The 19121-nt window shown below is 34.3% G+C and overlaps 1 long non-coding RNA gene across 1 annotated transcript; it reads left to right on the forward strand.

The window, feature by feature from the left end:
* Positions 1–1395: 1395 nt before the first annotated feature.
* On the forward strand, positions 1396–14980 carry LOC123529030 (uncharacterized). Its single transcript, XR_006682071.2, has 2 exons — positions 1396–1628; positions 5990–14980. It is a non-coding gene; the product is annotated as an uncharacterized LOC123529030 (long non-coding RNA).
* The last annotated feature ends 4141 nt before the right edge of the window (positions 14981–19121 follow it).

Here is a 19121-nt window from a genome sequence, read left to right on the forward strand (position 1 = left end):
GAGAGAAAGATGTCGTTTTTTTACATGATATTTGCCTTGTTGATTCAGAGTATTTAGAACAAAAAAATGAGGACATATTTTAATGGAAATAGCAAGTCAAAACTGTAAACTGTTGCCTGAAAATATTTGTTTATGATATTGCTCTGTTCTTCACCATTTAAATGCGTGTTAAACCTAGATGATTTTCTGCAGTTTTATCTAAAAGTTCGGAATACTAAATGTAACTTCGTTGTCGGCCTTTTTAAAAACAATACTGTTATTTTAATTTAAATACATTGTATTTTTCACACATCAGTTTTAAGATTAAACTAATTTTTGGAGTTTAAACAACAATTTCGTTTGAAACATTCCCTACGTTCAGGAAGAATGTTTGTTTCTGTATGTAGAAATCTGACATTATAAACAATAATTATAATTATGGCTCTACAAGATTAATAAAAGTGTCAGCTTTCTCTTATTTTCCATTTTTTTTTATTCAAATCCAACAAAAATCGACCCTTTGATAAAGGTTTGAAGTTACGTGGTAAAATATTTCTTCAGGGAAGTGACCGCCAGTTAATTCACAATAATTAAGCATATCACCACATGCAGTCGCATGCTGTTTTTGCTTCAGAATCCCTTTAGATCAATCTCTGATCATCTAATTATCGCCACTTAACATGTGACTGGTAAACCCTTTGAACAATAAGTGTTATAGCTCCATGATTAACATGAGGTAATATGCTAATTACACGCTAATCGATAGCGGCGAAAACAAAATATCGATCGCTAACGACTGGTCGATATTTATAGGTATGGACGACAGCATAATACAGATAAATGTATTGATTTATACTGAGTTTCTACTCCCCGTATTAGACCTTCCTGGTATAAATGTGTATGGTAAAATGATGTAACTAAGAAAATGAGTGGTCATTGAATCAATTCACAGCGTCGAGGTAGAAATATAAGAATTAATGGAGTCTTCCAACTTCTCCTTAAATCAGTTTGAGGGATAATTGACTTCTCCCAAAAAAATAATGGGCCTAGCGAGACCCCTGGTCAGTCTACTGCCAAGCTATTTCTTGTCTACCATGTCTACAAAGCTGTTTAGATCTCTTTTCATGACTCTGTGTCTTTGACTTTCTGCACAATTTTGTGAACACTGTTTCAGATTTTGAAATCAATTCTGAAAAACTCATACAAATTTCTGAAATATATCAATATTCACCAACCTACAGCAGTATATTGAAAGAAATTAAATATTACTAGAATGAAAGTCTTGTTCATTCTTGAGCGAAAAATTAGTGGGGCTACGAAAAATTCTGTCGGGCTACAAAAAATTGGAAGTCCGTAGCTCCATTGGCTACGGTGTTAAAAAGTTAATGTCGCACACTAAAGATATAAACAAAATACCTGAAATTAATTACAGCTGTTCAGAAGACTATTGGGAATTTCTGAAAAGTGCCGCACACCATACCTATCAAGAAGTATAGGCACAAATGGTCTTAAGCAGGCACGTCAAGTGCAGAAAGACATTTGCACTGAGAACCTGAAAAACCTGTTTGTAAGGGAACTAGAGGTAGCTGACTGGGCTGAGGCGGAAGACATATATCCAGATGAGACAATCGAATTAATGGAATTTGCAGGTAAAAGTATAATAATCACATACCGGTCAAGTTTCCAAAATATGAAGGAGTGTTTGTTTGTTTTGGGTTTAACGCCGTTTTTCAACAGTATTTCAGTCATGTAACGGCGGGCAGTTAACCTAACCAGTGTTCCTGGGTTCTGTACCAGTACAAACCTGTTCTCGCAAGTAACTGCCAACTTCCCCACATGAATTATCAGAGGTGGAGGACTAATGATTTCAGACACAATGTCGTTTATCAAATGGAGGTAGGGGCAGGAGAAGTCTTTCCGTCCCAACCCCAACCGCCCCCAAGAAATTTTTATGTATATATGAAAATATGCATTCTGGTGCTTTCTGAGATCATTAATATGAATTCCATGTCCACTCTTTTTTGCCTTGCTTTTTGTTAATTTCATGACAGATCTACAAGAAAATTTATTTTTCTAAATAACAAATTAAATTGATAATGCAAATTTTATAACTGATTGTCAGTACAACTGTTTTGAGTTTTTATTACAGCTGCGGTATCTATGGACCTAAATGTTTAATACAGACAAAACGTCTCACTGATCTACATATTCTACATTTGATTTGAAATATACTTTTGATTTGAACCTGCACCGGAAAAACAGTTGTGCATAAAAGTTAATTCCTGCATAGCTAGCACTAGCAGAAAGCAAAACTAGGTCCGTTGTTTTCTTTTAATTATAAGCCAAGGAAATTCCAGTTCCCACGCGTTGTTTTATTTTGATGAATAATTCTGTTTTTTTTTTTTTTTTTTTGGCATCTTCATGTTTTTCTATATCGGTCAAGTGTGCGAATGGTTCTAATTCTTTTCCGACAATGCAATGTCCATGAATAGCATAAAATTTAATAGTAACCAGTCGGTCAATATCGATACTTTACGTAATTGGCTCGTAGTCATACGGAAATTGATGCATCAATTTGATTGGTACAATCTTCTCGGGAATCTTCCAGGGTTCAAATTTAGACAAGCATACAAGCTAAATGCTAGTGGAATTTGAGAATAGCTAGTGGGCTTGGAATGTACTAGCTAATTTCAGCTAGTCAATAATATATCAAACAAATGTCTTCAAAGCTTGAATAAAGTTTGTTCTGCAGATATACATTTTCTGCATGAAAGGAATGTTATCATTTATGTTTATAAATGATATTTCATTGTTCAACAAAACTCTGATATAATGCATGATTGCAGCTGGCATCAAGTTAACATGGAAGGATTTGACTTAAGCTAAAAAAGGCACTAGCTGTTTTAAGCTAATATAATTTTTTTTGTGACTGGCTACTTACAGAGATTAATCAGTAGGTTTTGGCCAGCAAAATATTAATAAAGTAATTAAATATTATTGTTTAACATTAGCCGGTATCTTTTCATTTTAGCTAGTGAACAAAAAGGGCAATAGCTACTTTTAGCTAGTAGAAAATGTTGCTAAATTTGACCCCTGTCTTCGGTTAAAGCAAAAACTGACCAGAACCAGTTTCGGCAGGTCTGTAATGTAATCAGTACATTAACAAGAGCTGTCTGTAAGACAGCCAAGCAGGAAAATATTACCCAAAAAGGTTAAATAGCAAAAGAGTTTCAAGTGCAAAAGGGGACATAATTTGACCAAAATGCATATCAGTTTTAAGACTTGCTGCTAACTTGCATGTTAAACTAACCAGAATTTTCTAAATCCAAAAGGGGGCATAATTTGCTCAAAATACATGTCAAGAGTTATTGGACCTGACCCAGTGAGGTTGGTAATTGAACTAGAAACAGAAAAATAACTTTCAAAACTATATGCCTGTTAGAAATAGCTGTATGTACTTGCACACAAAACTTTTACCAGAATTTTCCAAGTCCAAAAGGGGGCATAATTTGGCCAAAATAAAGGTCAGAGTTATGGGACTTGCTGCTATCAACTAGTTTTATAACGCTGAAGACACATGTGAAGTTTCAATTCAATATCTGCATTAGTTTTGGAGATAGAAACTCGCATGTAAATTTTCTAAGTCCAAAAGGAGGCATAATTTGCTCAAAATACATGTCAGAGTTATCGGAATTGACCCAGTGAGGTTGGTAAGTGATCTAAAAAAAAAAAGAAAAAATAAGTTTCAAAACTGTATGCCTGTTAGAAATAGCTGTATGTACTTGCACGCAAAACTTTAACCAGAATTTTCTATGTCCAAAATGGGGCATAATTTGGCCAAAATAAAGGTCATAGTTATGGGACTTGCTGCTATCAACTAGTTTTATAACGCTGAAGACACATGTGAAGTTTCAATTCAATATCTGCATTAGTTTTGGTGATAGTAACTTGCATGTAAAACTTCAACCAAAATTTTCTAAGTCCAAAAGGGGGCATAATTTGCTCAAAATACATGTCTGAGTTATGGGACTTGACCCAGTGAGGTTGGTAATTGATCTAAAAAAAAGAAAAAATAAGATTCAAAACTATATGCCTTTTAAAAATAGCTGTATGTACTTGCATGCAAAACTTTAACCAGAATTTTCTAAGTTAAAAAGGGGGCATAATTTGGCCAAAATAAAGGTCAGAGCTATGGGACTTGCTGCTATCAACTAGTTTTATAACCCCGAAGACTCTTGAAGTTTTATTTCAATATCTGCATTAGTTTTGAAGATAGTAACATGCATGTAACTTTAACCAAAATTTTCTACGTCCAAAAGGGGGGAATATTTTCCTCAAAATACATGTCAGTGTTATGGAACTTGACCCAGAGAGGTTAGTAATTGACCTAGAAAAAGGAAAAGTAAGTTTCAAAGCTATATGCCTTTAATTGATGGCTGTATGTACTTGCATGCAGAAACTTAACCAAGGTGTGACGCCGACGCCGACACCGACGCCAGGGTGAGTAGAATAGCTGAGCTAAAGAATTTGATTAAACACTGAGTTTTCAAAACTTCAGATTATACCTAGAAAATTAAGCAAATAAAAAATATAGGGTCGTGTGCTTGATTTTTGGCTGCACTGACTTGAAAAATAGGGACCTCACACAATATTTCATAATGGGAGTCTATGGGAAAATCATACAGCACCATAAATTGAAAGCAGAACAGATTTTAATCATTTATAAAATTTATGCATCCATATATTCCAGCGTTTTCAAGGCCAATAGAAAACTGATGCCATACACGAGCATTTTTAAGACAAAAACAACAAGAGCACCGCCTTGCGGGTGCTGACGCTCATCTGATTTTTTTTGTGTAATAGAAATATTGTCCTACCCATGATTTTCTAAGTCTAAAAAGGGCCATCATTCTTGCAAAAAGCAGGTTAGAGTTATGTTTCTTGATGTTCAGTGTCCACTTACGATGGTGAAAAACTGTTGCAAGTTTTAAAGCAATAGCTTTGATAGTTTGTGAGAAAAGTTGACTTAAACATAATACTCAACCAAGAAAATTATTTTCTAAGTCCAAAAAGGGCAATAATTATTGCAAAAAGCAGGATGGAGTTATGTTGCTTGCTGTACAGGGTCAGCTTATGATGGTCAACAAGTGTTGCAAGTTTCAAAGCAATAGCTTTGATAGTTTAAGAGAAAAAGTTGACCTAAACATAAAACTTAACCAAGAAATCTGATATTTTCTAAGTCCAAAAGGGGCCATAAATCTTGCAAAAAGCAGGATGGAGTTATGTTTCTTGCTGTACAGGGTCAACTTATGATGGTGAACAAGTGTTGCAAGTTTTAAAGCAATAGCTTTGATAGTTTAGGATAAAAGCTGACCTAAACATAAAACTTAACCAAGAAAACTGATTTTCTAAGTCCAAAAGGGGCAATAAATCTTGCAAAAAGCAAGATGGAGTTATGTTTCTTGATGTACAGGGTCTGCTTATGATGGTGAACAAGTATTCCAAGTTTCAAAGCAATAGCTTTGATAGTTTAGGAGAAAAGTTGACCTAAACATAAAACTTAACCAAGAAATCTGATATTTTCTAAGTACAAAAGGGGCCATAAATCTTGCAAAAAGCAAGATGGAGTTATGTTTCTTGCTATACAGGTTCAGCTTATGATGGTGAACAAGTATTCCAAGTTTCAAAGCAATAGCTTTGATAGTTTAGGAGAAAAGGTGACCTAAACATAAAACTTAACCAGGCAACGCCGACACCGACAACCGCTCAAGTGATGACAATAACTCATCATTTTTTTTCAAAAAATCAGATGAGCTAAAAATGGCATTAAAATATTGCGTAAAATTATATGATACAGCCATACTAGTGTAAAATATATGCTTAAAATATTTCAACGACCATGATTGAAGACTTCTTTTTTTTTTTAATTCATACCCCACCCAAAAGTTACTCCAGAACTGCTTATTTAATCAACAAAGTATAACACAACTAATATGCTTTCTAACTTCAGACATGGAAGTAACCACAAAAAAAGTACCCATACGAATTCTGGATTTCCTCAAAAAAGTAAAAACGGGACAGAGCCAAGACCAGGAAAATGAAAAAGAAATAAGTGTCGAAATAATTATAAAAATAGATGGAAAAATATACTCAACCAGCAACATACATGTTGAACAAGCAAAGACAAGGTGTATAAGGAAGTTGAAGAAAGAAATAAGGAAAATAAAGTTTGCAGAAGAATAGTGACAGGTCAACAAAATCAATCAAAATCAACAAAATATGGGTTTTAATAAAAAAAAAAGTTTGTTTCTTTTCTCCCGTTTTACAGACAGGTAACATTGCGTGATCTGGCTTATGACATAAAAAGTAATATTTCTTGAAAAATAATGATGATATTTCTTTCAAACTTGGTCCATTTATTAAGCATAACAAATGATACGTAATAGTTATAGTATGTGTGAGAGTGTGTTACCAGGATATATCAGAGCTAGGGGTACATCGAGGGTATTTTTCTCTGCACATACCGTCGAGGCCGGTAGGCCGAGACAGATATGTGCAGAGAAAAATACCGAGATGTACCCCTACCTCTGATATATCTTCGTAACACACGAGCATTACATATTATAACTGTTTTATCGCATAGTTTTATCATTAAAATTTATATATTATTTTCATTTAAATTTGTTTATTATTATTTTTACTCTTTTGATTCCCTTTCTGCACCTCGCTGACTAAAACACTAAAACTTCTGTTTTAAAAAAAGTCTTCCCAAGATAAAAGTATCCAACAGATTTCTGCATTGGTTTTAAATCTTTGCATTTCATTGGCCTAACATATTCTAAAACTTGTTTTGTTTGTAAAAAAAATCAAATTGAGAAATCTCAGAAATTCATATATTTCATGTATTTCGGAATTTGGCAATAACTATCGAGTTTTTGAAATATTCTAGTTTATTTTCGAGTTTTTGAAATATTCTAGTTTATTTATTCTTTTACTTTATAAATGTACCGGTAGGTGTTTCTGATAATTCTTTCTCTGTGAACTGTAAATTGGAGCTAAAAGCATCTTTTCTTTGAAAGGAAAAAATTATACTCCCTTGATAGGACTTCAATAGAGAAAAAGTGATGCGATATATATCGGAACAGTTTTACTGTGCTGATATATATCGCAACACTTTTTTTTCTAATGAAACTCTATAGAGATTTCTGTGTACTGTTGATATATATCGTAACAGTTTTGTAAAATATCAGCACATATTTTGTAGTATTAATGTGTGTTACCATGTTTAACATACTGCAAAGATCAAAGGAAAACTGCCGCACTATGCAATAAAAGTAAGAATAAAAATAAATTGGCTGCATTCAGTTTTGGTAGAATTATTTACCATTTTCAGATTTTTTTTAGGCATAATCTTTGAAGTCCAAAAGAAAAGGTTCTAAAGAAGCTGCATTCAATAAACGCCTGATGCTCCCGGCGGCAACCTTGACGATAGAAAGCAGCCCAAGTCCAAAATGAGGACAAGGTCAAACTGAGGTCAGGTGATGTTGGAAGATGAGGAATGGTCACAGGTTACATCTGCATTAGTATCAATTCATTCTTGTAAGCGGTGTTAATGCTAGACAAAACGATCCCATTTGGTTAACCAAGAGATGGCCCATATAAAGCAATCTAAATCCAAAATGAGGTCAAGGTCAAACTGAGGTCAGATGATGTTTGAAGAAATTTGGTCACAAATTACATCTGTATTCGTACCAATTCATTCTTGCAAGTGGTATTGATGCTAGACGAAACGGTCCCATTTGGTTAACCTCGTACGTACGGACGGACGAACGAACAGACGGACGGACAGGGCGACCACTGTATATGCCTCCGGCATCAGTAGATGCCGGGGACATAAGAAAGGTTAAATGACTTTCTAATGCTCTAAATTATTGCGCTAGTACATGAATATATACATTACTCTTCTTTTACTTACAACATTATGGAGAAATATTAGTTCTAAAACAAGGAGCTGCGTTCAATAAATGCTTGATGCCACCGGTGGCATCCTTGTCAATACAACAGAGCTCCAGATAAGCTTTTGGTGCAATTGGGTATTTACCCATCACTTTTTGTCTGAATTGGGTATTGGAAATTTGAATTGGGTAAAAATAATATCATTACCCAGCCTTTTCAGAAGTAATTGGGTATTTGCTAAAACCAGTTGGGTATTTTACCAATCTCGCACTAACAATTGAGTATTTTTTTGCTTACAGTATACATGGTATATATCATTAAACAGGACTGACTAAGTATTTTAATGGCGCCCTTCAATGTTTAATACAAAAATGTATTTAAAATGAATGTTTCATACTGTTGTTTTCTTTTTCACTTTTAATGCAGTCTGAGATCAGTTCATCCACAATATCCCGAACGATGTGGTCACCGCAATATGCATTCTCCCAAAGATGTCATCCAGTATTGGTGACACTACATCGTCACAAACAGATTTTCTGTCATTGTTGAACAGCAAAATATCCCACTAATTTGTTTGTTTGTGCTGCAACAATGTTTTTTCCTGCAACCTCTTTACATTTTATCGGCGTAAAATTGTTTACAAAGCGTCCAGATAACACTGATCAGCCGACTGAATGGTCCTGTTATTTTTCCGATAAATTGCAACCTGTTCTGCAGTAACGTATAACCAGTCAGTCAAATCTAGCGTTAAAGTCTCGCACCCGTTCTAGTTATAAGGAAAATGCGATACGCAAGCTATTTTTTACGAATTGGGTATTAAGAATTTTAATTGCGTTTCAGTACGCACACTGTATGAATTCAATTGGGTTTTCTGCAATTTTAATTGCGTAAATACGCAGCTTATCTGGAGCTCTGATACAAAGCAACCCAAGTCCAAAATGAGGTCAAGTTAAAGGTCAGACTGAGGTCAGGTTACAACTGCATTAGTATCAAGTCATTCTAGTGAGGGGTATTGATCAGATGCTAGACGAAATGGTAACATTTGGTTAACCAAGAGATGGCCAATATAAAGCAACCTAAGTCCAAAATGAGGTCAAGGTCAAGGTCAAACTTAATATAAAGAATAAAGGTATTGGCACGTAAGTTTGGAGTAATAGAAAGCCATTGAACCTTTTCTGTTTTAAACACTGCATTGAAACAAAGTCTTTTTGGACTTTAAAAATTATGCACCATAAAATACTGAAAAAAAAGAAGTATTTCTAACTTAACTGAAGGCAACAAAGTTGTAATGCTTAATAAATGGACCAAGTTTGAAAGAAATATCTTCATTACTTGTCAAGAATTATCACTTTTTCTGCCCCGATTGGGTAATGTTACCAGCCTGTTTTATGCAAACAAATGCCTACCTGGTAAACTGGCTAGCGTCCAACAACTGGACTTTTGTAATATTTTTCATCCCAGCAGAAGAGCTATTTTGTTTACTTCTAAAATTAGGTAAAGTACTTTTTCGAGACCCGAACTCATATTGTTTTTAGGTCTAACAGTACCATGTTTCCGGACCATATAGGGACAGAGAGTTGTCACTTGATTGGTTTTCAATTTACATTCAATATTGAATTCAACTTTATTTTAGGGTCACTTTAACTGATTTTCTTTGTATATATAATACTTACAATAATTATTGTAGACTGCATGTTTACGATTAACAAACGCTTACATCATCATGCCTTTCACATAATAATAACAAGAAGACCATGATGGTCCTGAATCGCTCGTCTGTTCCCGCATGACCCAGTTTTGAGTATGACGTTGTTTTTTTTTATTATTTGACAAAGTGACCTAGTTTTTGAGCTCACGTGACCCAGTTTTGAGCTTGACCTAGATATCATCAAGATAAAAATTCTGATCAATTTTCATGAAGATCCATTGAAAACTATGGCCTCTAGAGAGGTCATAAGATTTTTCAAATTTTAGACCTAATGACCTAGTTTTTGACCGCAGTTGACCCAGTTTCAAACTTGACCTAGATATCATAAAGATGAACATTCAGACCAACTTTCATACAGATCCCATGAAAAGTATGGCCTCTAAAGAGGTCACAAGGCTTTTTTATTATTTGACCTACTGACCTAGTTTTTGAAGGCACGTGACCCAGTTTCAAACCTGACCTAGATATCAACAAGGTGAACATTCTGACCAATTTTCATGAAGATCCATTCAAGGGTATGGCCTCTAGAGAGGTCACAAGGTTTTTCGATTGTAAGACCTACCGACCTAGTTTTAGATTGCAGTTGACCCAGTTTCAAAACTGACCTATATATCATCAACATAAGCATTCATACCAACTTTCATACAGATCCCATAAAAAATATGACCTCTAGAGAGGTCACAAGATTTTTTCATTACTTGACCTACTGACCTACTTTTTGATGACATGTGACCCACTTTGGAACTTGACCTAGATATCATCAAGATGAACATTCTGACCAATTTTTATGAAGATCCATTCACAAGTATGGCCTCTAGAGAGGTCACAAGGTTTTTCTATTTTTTGAACCTACTGACCTAGTTTTTGACCGCATGTGACCCAGTTTCGAACTTGGTCTAGATATCATCAAGATGAACATTCAGACCAACTTTCATACAGATTCCATGAAAAATATGGCCTTTAGAGAGGTCACAAGGTTCTTCTATTATTTGACCTACTGACCTAGTTTTTGATGGCACCTGACCCACTTTCAAACCTGACCTAGATATCATCAAGATGAACATTCATACCAATTTTCATGAAGATCTTGTGAAATATATGGCCTCTAGAGAGGTCACAAGGTTTTTCTATTTTTAGACCTACTGACCTAGTTTTTGACCGCATGTAAATAAGTTTCGAACTTGACCTAGATACCATCAAGGTGAACATTCTGACCAACTTTCATAAAGATCCCATGAAAAATATGGCCTTTAGAGAGGTCACAAGGTTTTTCTATTATTTGACCTACTGACCTAGTTTTTGACAGCACGTGACCCATTTTCAAACTGGACCTAGATATCATCAAGGTGAACATTCTGAGCAATTTTCATGAAGATTTTGTGAAATATATGATCTCTAGAGAGGTCACAAGGTTTTTCTATTTTTAGACCTACTGACCTAGTTTTTGACCGCACGTGACCAAGTTTCAAACTTGACCTAGATATCATCAAGGTGAACATTCTGAACAACTTTCATAAAGATCCCGTGAAAAATGTGACCTCTAGAGTGGTCACAGTCAAAAGTTTACGCACGGACGGACGACGGACGCTGCGCAATCACAAAAGCTCACCTTGTCACTTTGTGACAGGTGAGCTAAAAAATGTCACATAAGTTTTAAGTATGATGAGCCATGTGTCACATGGCTAAATTGTATTATATACAAAAGGATGAAACTATTCAATAGTGCAAATCATATGTAAAGAATGGTAACCAACTGATTCTGCCTTAGTGACCAGTGTAGATCATGATCAGCCTGCACATCCTTGCAGTCTGATCAAGATCTATGCTGTTTGCCATTCAGTCAGTATATTTTGGTAAGCACTCCTTTTCACAGTTAATGGTATTGTCCAAATTGAAAGATGGCTGAGCTCATTGTAGAAGTTTAGCAGGGTATGGGTTAAGAATGTTATCCAGTGTATGATTACAGCATTGTTGGGAAAACTTGCATTAAATATTATTATCAGTGGTATAAAGGAGTACTGTTCTCTTCTACCAGGAATGTAGAGTAAACTAGCTCTGAATTAGCCAGTATCAAATGTAAACTGCTTTGAACTTTACTGACATTAAATCTGTGAAACTGTTACAATTGTACACTTGTATTTAATTAAGAGCTTCTTTAATCTAAAGTAAATACATACCACAGTGCCAATTCCTAGTATGAAAGTCGCAACATTTTTACTGTCCTATAGAAATTTCTAAATGTCGCATAAATTTTTTAATTGTCTCATAATGTCACTATGTTTCAAAAATTGTTAGGTCCCACCATATTCTCAATTTTACAAGATTTCTGAAATGCCTAAACAGAGGAGCTTTAACGAGCCCTAAAAAAACAAAACAAGCTTGGTGACCTGCTTTTTCTTCTCTTGCTCACTCCTACATCCTTAAATGTAAGTGTGCCTAAGGGCATAGCGCATAGCTTAATCATTTTTCTGGCATCCCAGTTTTAAGAAATAGAGAATAATAGGTTAGTGCCGTAGATGGAGAAAGTTTATCTGGTGATGTGCAGGAGGTTATCGGGTGAGCCGAAGGCGAACCTGATAACGTCCGGAGCCGAGTCAGATAACCTATCTCCATCTTAGGCACTGACCTATTATTCTATTTATCTTGTCATTACTTAATTTTCCGATATTTGGCAATTTATTTTACAAAAATTAGTGTTGGACAACCGTTTTAAGGACGTCATATTCGTAATGAAGTCACTTATATAATGAGGTCATCACCAACACAGTAATGTGGTTACAACTGAAAAATCGCAATAACTTCTTCTTATATCAAGAAAGATATAAGGCACCCTGATATCGGGTCGAAAATACTGCAAGTGACAGGATAAATGACAATTCGTATTATATTGTACCACTAAACAGAGAACTGCTCTTCTCTTCAAAACATTCAGCTATTTAAATATAAGTCCAACTATAAGACTTTTGTGTGTTTTTGTTAAAGCTAATTAATTGCATTTAAGAAATAATTTATAGCAAAACAGTCCTTTATGACTATTTATACACGATGGCGGTTATACATCAGGCATAATAATTTTACGAGGGCGCCGCCCGACATTTAGTTTAAAACATGCTATTAAGTTAAATATTTCATGAAGTTTGAAAGCGCTATTTCTTGATGCGTACATGGCGCTAGATATCACGTTGACGTGACGTCAGCATAACATCGATGTGATGATTAAAAGCATTGTAAGTGCTGTATTTATTGTCATTATGCATTATTGTACATATACTTGTATATAATTATGTTGTGCTCTCCATTATTGGGGGAATAAAAGATACCTATCTTTCTTCTCTCATCCCACTGTTTACAAATGAACAGATTTAGGGTGTAGAGAATAGCTTTCCCATTAATATTTTAACACATTCAACTTTAAATTTCTATGAAATATTTTTCATTCACTGGTTTTCTTAAAATACACAGTGATTTGCTCACGAAAAGATAGCTTAAATTTTCATTTGAAGATATGCAAAAAAGAACAGGCAAACATTTAAAATGTACATCATAATGCCATTAAAAGAATGATAATTATGAAACATGCAAAATTCATCAACCCGACCTCTACACCCTAAAGCATTTTTAATAAATATATATTAATTGTACTTGTTTTTAATCAATTCAGTAGACAAATCTAAAGCAATCAGAGCTTTTCTTGCATTGCCGACTTATAATAAAAATTAAGTATATCATATCCTCTTATCTGGTATCAAATTATATCTGATCCAAGGCCCTTTTAAATTTCAATATAAAAAAGAAACGTAAATGTTATATTTGGAAGAAAATCATACAATCAAACACTCTTATTGACAGTATTTTTGTTTAATATTTTTCTGGTTGTGATTTTCTCTAGGTAGGGCTCCTATTAACGAAATATTTCCTGAAACATAGCTGTATTTTGGAAGCTCTAACTTCAGCTGTTAACATTTTGTTAAGCAATTTTTGAAAAGTTTTGAAATGTACCAACACCTGTTTTGTAGCATTTTCATCCATGTAAGTAGATAACTAGAGAAATATGATGGACACAAGTGATTTTGTATATAACTGGTCTGTATGTGGTAAATGTATCTGTGATAAGTTGATAACAAAAATGTATTAATTGTGTTTAATTTTATGAAATATGTTTAGTAATGCAGTAATCCTGTGTTGTACCAAACAGTGCTTTAGGGGATAGTGGATAGCTAACTAATTTTTCCTAGGTTCCATTTCACAGAAATGACAATAACAGTTTTTTTAGTATATCAGACAGAAAACATCTATTCTTAAAACAGTCCGTTTTTCATAGAAATTCATGTGTTTTTCCCTCCACTCAGTTGTTTACATACCAGCTGATTTAGGGTGTACAGGATAGCTTTGGTCATCTTTTCCATTTTTAGTTTAAAATCCACCTCTGAACAAACTTTTCAAGACTTTTTTAATAAAAATCAAAATAAAAATGTATTCTGTTTTCAAAAACATTCAGCTTTTTAAATTTCTATCTCACTGACATACACTGTATACAAATACACTGATTTAGTCTATAGGGGATAGCTTTATTTTACATATGAAAAATAAAACACCAAGCAAATATTTAAAATGTTTGTCAGAATGTCTATTTGAAGGACAGTAAAAGAATGATATGAAAATTTATACAATAATTCAAGTCTAAATATAAAATTTATCAAATCAATCTATCCGCTATACAGTACCCTAAAATCCACTATACCCTAATGTATTTGTTATATTATTTTTTCTTTCTTACACTGATTTTTTTATTAGATTAGCATGGACTCCAATGGAAATAAGCTTTTAGCTTAACGAGTTGTCCATATTTCTTTAGATTTTTCTTAAGTATAACACCTGGCTAAGATTTTTCAGTTTTATTAAAAGTATGCATCTTACTTACTGGTACTGATGAAAAACCTGGACAGATGATAAAGTCGAACACCTCAGAAATAGATCTATTCAATTGCATTAATGCAATCGGTTATTTATAAAATTGAACACATCATGTATGTACAGTTTCCACTTACAACACCGACTGGTGTAAACAAAAACAAAATTGGTAAATATTTTGTATAAATAAATGACTTACATAAATTTGTATACCGACCATCGATTTCAAGTTGCAGAAATAAAAGTTATGCAGGTAAAAAACCTCATTTTCTGTCCGGGTTTATCATCAGTACCAGTATACATTTGTTTTCAAAACTATGTAAAGAAATGATTTTTTATATGCTGTGATATTATATTTATTGCCTTGTGTTGGGTTATATGCTATCGATATTAAATGTCAATCAATAAATACAAAACAATATCTTCTTTAAAACTTTAGTTCGATTTTTTTACAGAAGAGAGTGCGATTGTAACAAGTCTGTTATTCAAAAGTAATTTAGAGACATCCGCATATATGTTAATTCAGACGTAATACAGAAAAATTAATATGCAGATTGTGGTATTCTTTTTTGGAGTCATTCTCCCTTAGCTACAGTAGGCTTAGTTTGTCACAGTTCCCACGCTCCCGCCCTTGAACATAATAATAAGACAACTTGAAGATCTAGATAGAATACAGACATACTCTCAAAAAATTGGTTTGCTCTAGAGTCTACATAAACCTTATCAAAAGTAAGCCGCCCGATTACATTTTACTTTACCGCAGATTATATTCCATTATGGTTTCTTTCTATCCACGCTCAATGTCATGTCACTGAATAAATTTGGGCTTTGATTTTAGCTCCACCCAATATGATATTTTTCCGAGATTTGAAATATGATGCTACGATGAAGCCGGACTCCAATATATTGCATAACCAATCAAAATCCAAAATTCAAACTTGACTGACATGCCCTTGAATGCTGAACCTATCGTGGTCGCGCCACAAACAAAACGTCACAAAATACGGCGCGTGCAGAGAGTAATGACACAATCATTACTGGGTCACCTCAGTTTGCGTACTCAACAATAAAACTTATTGGCAAACTGCTACTTATGGTGGGTTCATCATGACTTACACCAAGTTCTAGCCGTATTACTGTATAATATAAAGACTTTCAAAACAGGTTTAACTGCGTAATTGATACAAAATTCTATGGGAAAAAATTGTAAACGCTGTAGTACACAGAAAAAATGCAATTTCACGTTCTGCATTCAATAACTTCGCATATTGTATTCGTGTTAAAATGTTTGTAGGAACATTTTGAAACTGGTCCCTGCATTTGTCCAGGATTTACAGCGATGTCATCCAAGATAATATAATTTCTTTCATGGTTGTGTCAAGTAAATGGGTTTAACGAGGCAGAATTCTAACTCAAACATTGAAAAATAAACACTGACTTCTGTGGGACTGTTTAAAATTTTGCAGCTTCCTAAAAATATGTTTGTTGCCGAAGTAAATCTTCTGCAATAAAGTTTTAACAAGTTTTAAAAGACAAACTATGGGAACTTTTACCGCCTGCAAGTCAGTATTTTCCAAATTGTCCAACTCTGTTACAGAGGTAAATTAACTAGGAACAGCAAGAATTCGATTATAAAACCAAAGTTCCATTTTTGTACAAATTGTAACAATAAATAGGTAGTCTTAAAAAATAATAAAAACATACTAGAAAATGATACCAGTGATACTTAAACCCATGTCACTTGAAAACGTTGTTAACAGCTACTAGGTGGAGTGAATCAGTTAAACAGTGTCAAAATTCTTGTCGATAATATCTAGCTTTGAAATTCACATTCACTTTGGATGGATTTAAATATTTCTACATATGCCAATACTTGAAAATGTTTACGTTGTCTATGGTTTCTTTTGACAACTAGTCTCACATTCAGAAGAATTCTCGTGCACGCGGTGACTTTTTAAAGTCAAGGGCATTTGATATGAACAATTTGAGGTAACAGAGCGGTTTCCATATGTTGAGGAGGGGGTAGGAGGCTCTCCCCCTCGGAAGAAGTTTGGAAAACAGTTATGAAATTGTTGCCTCAGGTGCGTTTTGGAGTCTTAATGTTGCGGGCAGAATAGTAGGGTGCATCTTTGATGAGTATAGGTCACTTCTCAATCAACGGGGCGGAGTGGGTGGGGCCTAGATTCAAAGTGAATTTTGTTATTTAAGTATTTATGAAACAGTTGAAAAACGACAAATAGCCAAACGTAATAATGCAACAGACAGTAAAATAAATGCTGCAAATAAATTTTAACAAACAACCAATGTGCCCTTGGTTGAAAACGTGGGAAAAGTACGTAACGTTTTGTTAACTAGCTTAAACTTCACCGTAGCGTGAAATTGAACCCAGTAGTCAAGGAATTTTATAAATCTGATTAATTCACAATAAAGAAAAAATTACACAGGGAAGAAAACCAGCAATAAATAATTTTTATGTGTTCACTTTCGTTTATTTACTAACCCGAGGAGACCAGTAAAATAGTTGTGTGATGATACTGACATTTGATCAGCTTAAACTTTCCGATACACTAATTTATATTTCCGTTTTCTCGTGCAGCTTTGATCAGATTGTTGTACACCGAAGAAAGTGCTGCCGACACAGCCATTGAATTTAAATAAATGTTGAAACTAATTACTTTTCTATATATACGCTGATGTATTTTTCAAATCTAAGGAATGCTTTCTGCAAAATTGATGCCAAAATATTTCTACGATAACACTGGGTCCAATTACGATTTCATCAGTTTGCATAAGGAACAGTCAAACGCTTTCCGGGTGGTAAGTCAATAATGTTTGAGCCTAGAATGCATGTTACAAACGCAGAAATATAAGTCGTTTTGAGAAAATGATATCTACTTATTATAAAATATTATACAACACACGCGCACAACGTCGTGCACAGGTGTTACACCATACCAGAGCATGTGTAAAAGGTTAGACAAGTTCTAATTCTGATGTTAATAATAAAATAACAAGCAAATTCGATGAACTGGTATCCCCCGCAGAAAGTGTTTGTGGTGAGGAACGGCAAAAAAAAAAACCCCGTCTGGCAAAAAGTTAAGAATGTTACAAAGAAGCAAATAATTTCATAACTCAAAATCAAATTAGAGGGCGGCGGGAGAATCACGATCGGGGTGGTGAGCATGACTGGGTGGAGGAGTGAGATGAAAGAATGGTACAACTTTGAATGTTGATAAGTACTCATGGAAGGTTTTAAAAAATGGGAGGGGGGAGTGGGGGTGGGATGGGGAGGTGGTATGTCATGACCAAGGCAATGTGGCAACCCGGTATGGGTACACAACGTCACATGTTTATAATAAATATTCTTGAGAAGAATCAAAGAAGTTTATTGAATTTCTTCCAATTGGTTGGTTTGTTATGTATAAATCTGTGGATTTTTACACATTTTAAGGGCAATTACTCTATGGAAAATAGACCAATAAAAAAGAAAATGACGAGCATCATCACAGTATGTTGGTTCATATTTATTTCAAGTTTCATGAAATTCTACAAACTTGATACTGAGCAATGGCTGCAGACGTGTATTTTTCATTAAATCAAGGACAATAACTGTAAGAGAAATTGATCAATCAAAAAAAAATTAAAAAAAATGCGTCATTACAGAATCATGGTTGGCTCATGTTTACTTCAAGTTTGATGCAATTCTGCCAGTTGCTAGTTACTGAGAAATGGCTGGTGTCGGACATTTTTCATTAAATCAAGGGCAATTACTGTATGGAAATTGTTAGTTCATGTTTTTTTTTTTCAAGTTTGTTAAAATTCTACCAGGTAGTTAATGAGAAATGGCTGCATACGGACGAACTGACGGGCGGACTGACAACGCCATTTCAATACCCCTCGGCGGTGATAAAAATGGCCTGACGTTGTAACGTGGAACAGCTAGCTACCATATCGGTTTTATTTTAGGACAAAAATATTCCGTAAAACAGAGAAAACAGAGAAAACCCCGGAAATATTATTAGTGCCGGGTCAATAATTAGGGCAATAGACAATATCTGTGTCCTATAGCATTAATGATTTAAAAATATATATATACTTTTTATTCATGTATTGTATATCTGATCAAGGAATAACGATCGTCATGCAACAACTTGATATAAATTCACGGCTCTGCACTCAAAATCAGGATAAACACGGAGGAGTATAAAAAGATAATCATTATAATTACTTTTGTCATATGATGAGGATTATGCTAAAAAGATGATGACGAAGATGAGGATAATGAATACGACGACGATGAAGCCGTAACTGCACAGCCGGGAAAATAATTTTAACATAATAAATGCTTTATAAACACGCAACCAAAGTGTAAAGTTGTGCATTTTAATTGATCTGTCAACATAGGCTAGAACAGAATATAATGAAAGCCGGGTCGATGTTTTGACAGGTTATTAATATAGTAAGATACGATAAGATAATATAAGATAAGATAAGATTTATTTTGAGTCGGCAAGACATTTAAAATTAACATAAGCTCTGTCACGTAACACAAACACACAACACGAGT

This window comes from Mercenaria mercenaria, chromosome 1, assembly GCF_021730395.1.
Source record: "Mercenaria mercenaria strain notata chromosome 1, MADL_Memer_1, whole genome shotgun sequence".
Taxonomy (NCBI): Eukaryota; Metazoa; Mollusca; class Bivalvia; order Venerida; family Veneridae; genus Mercenaria; species Mercenaria mercenaria.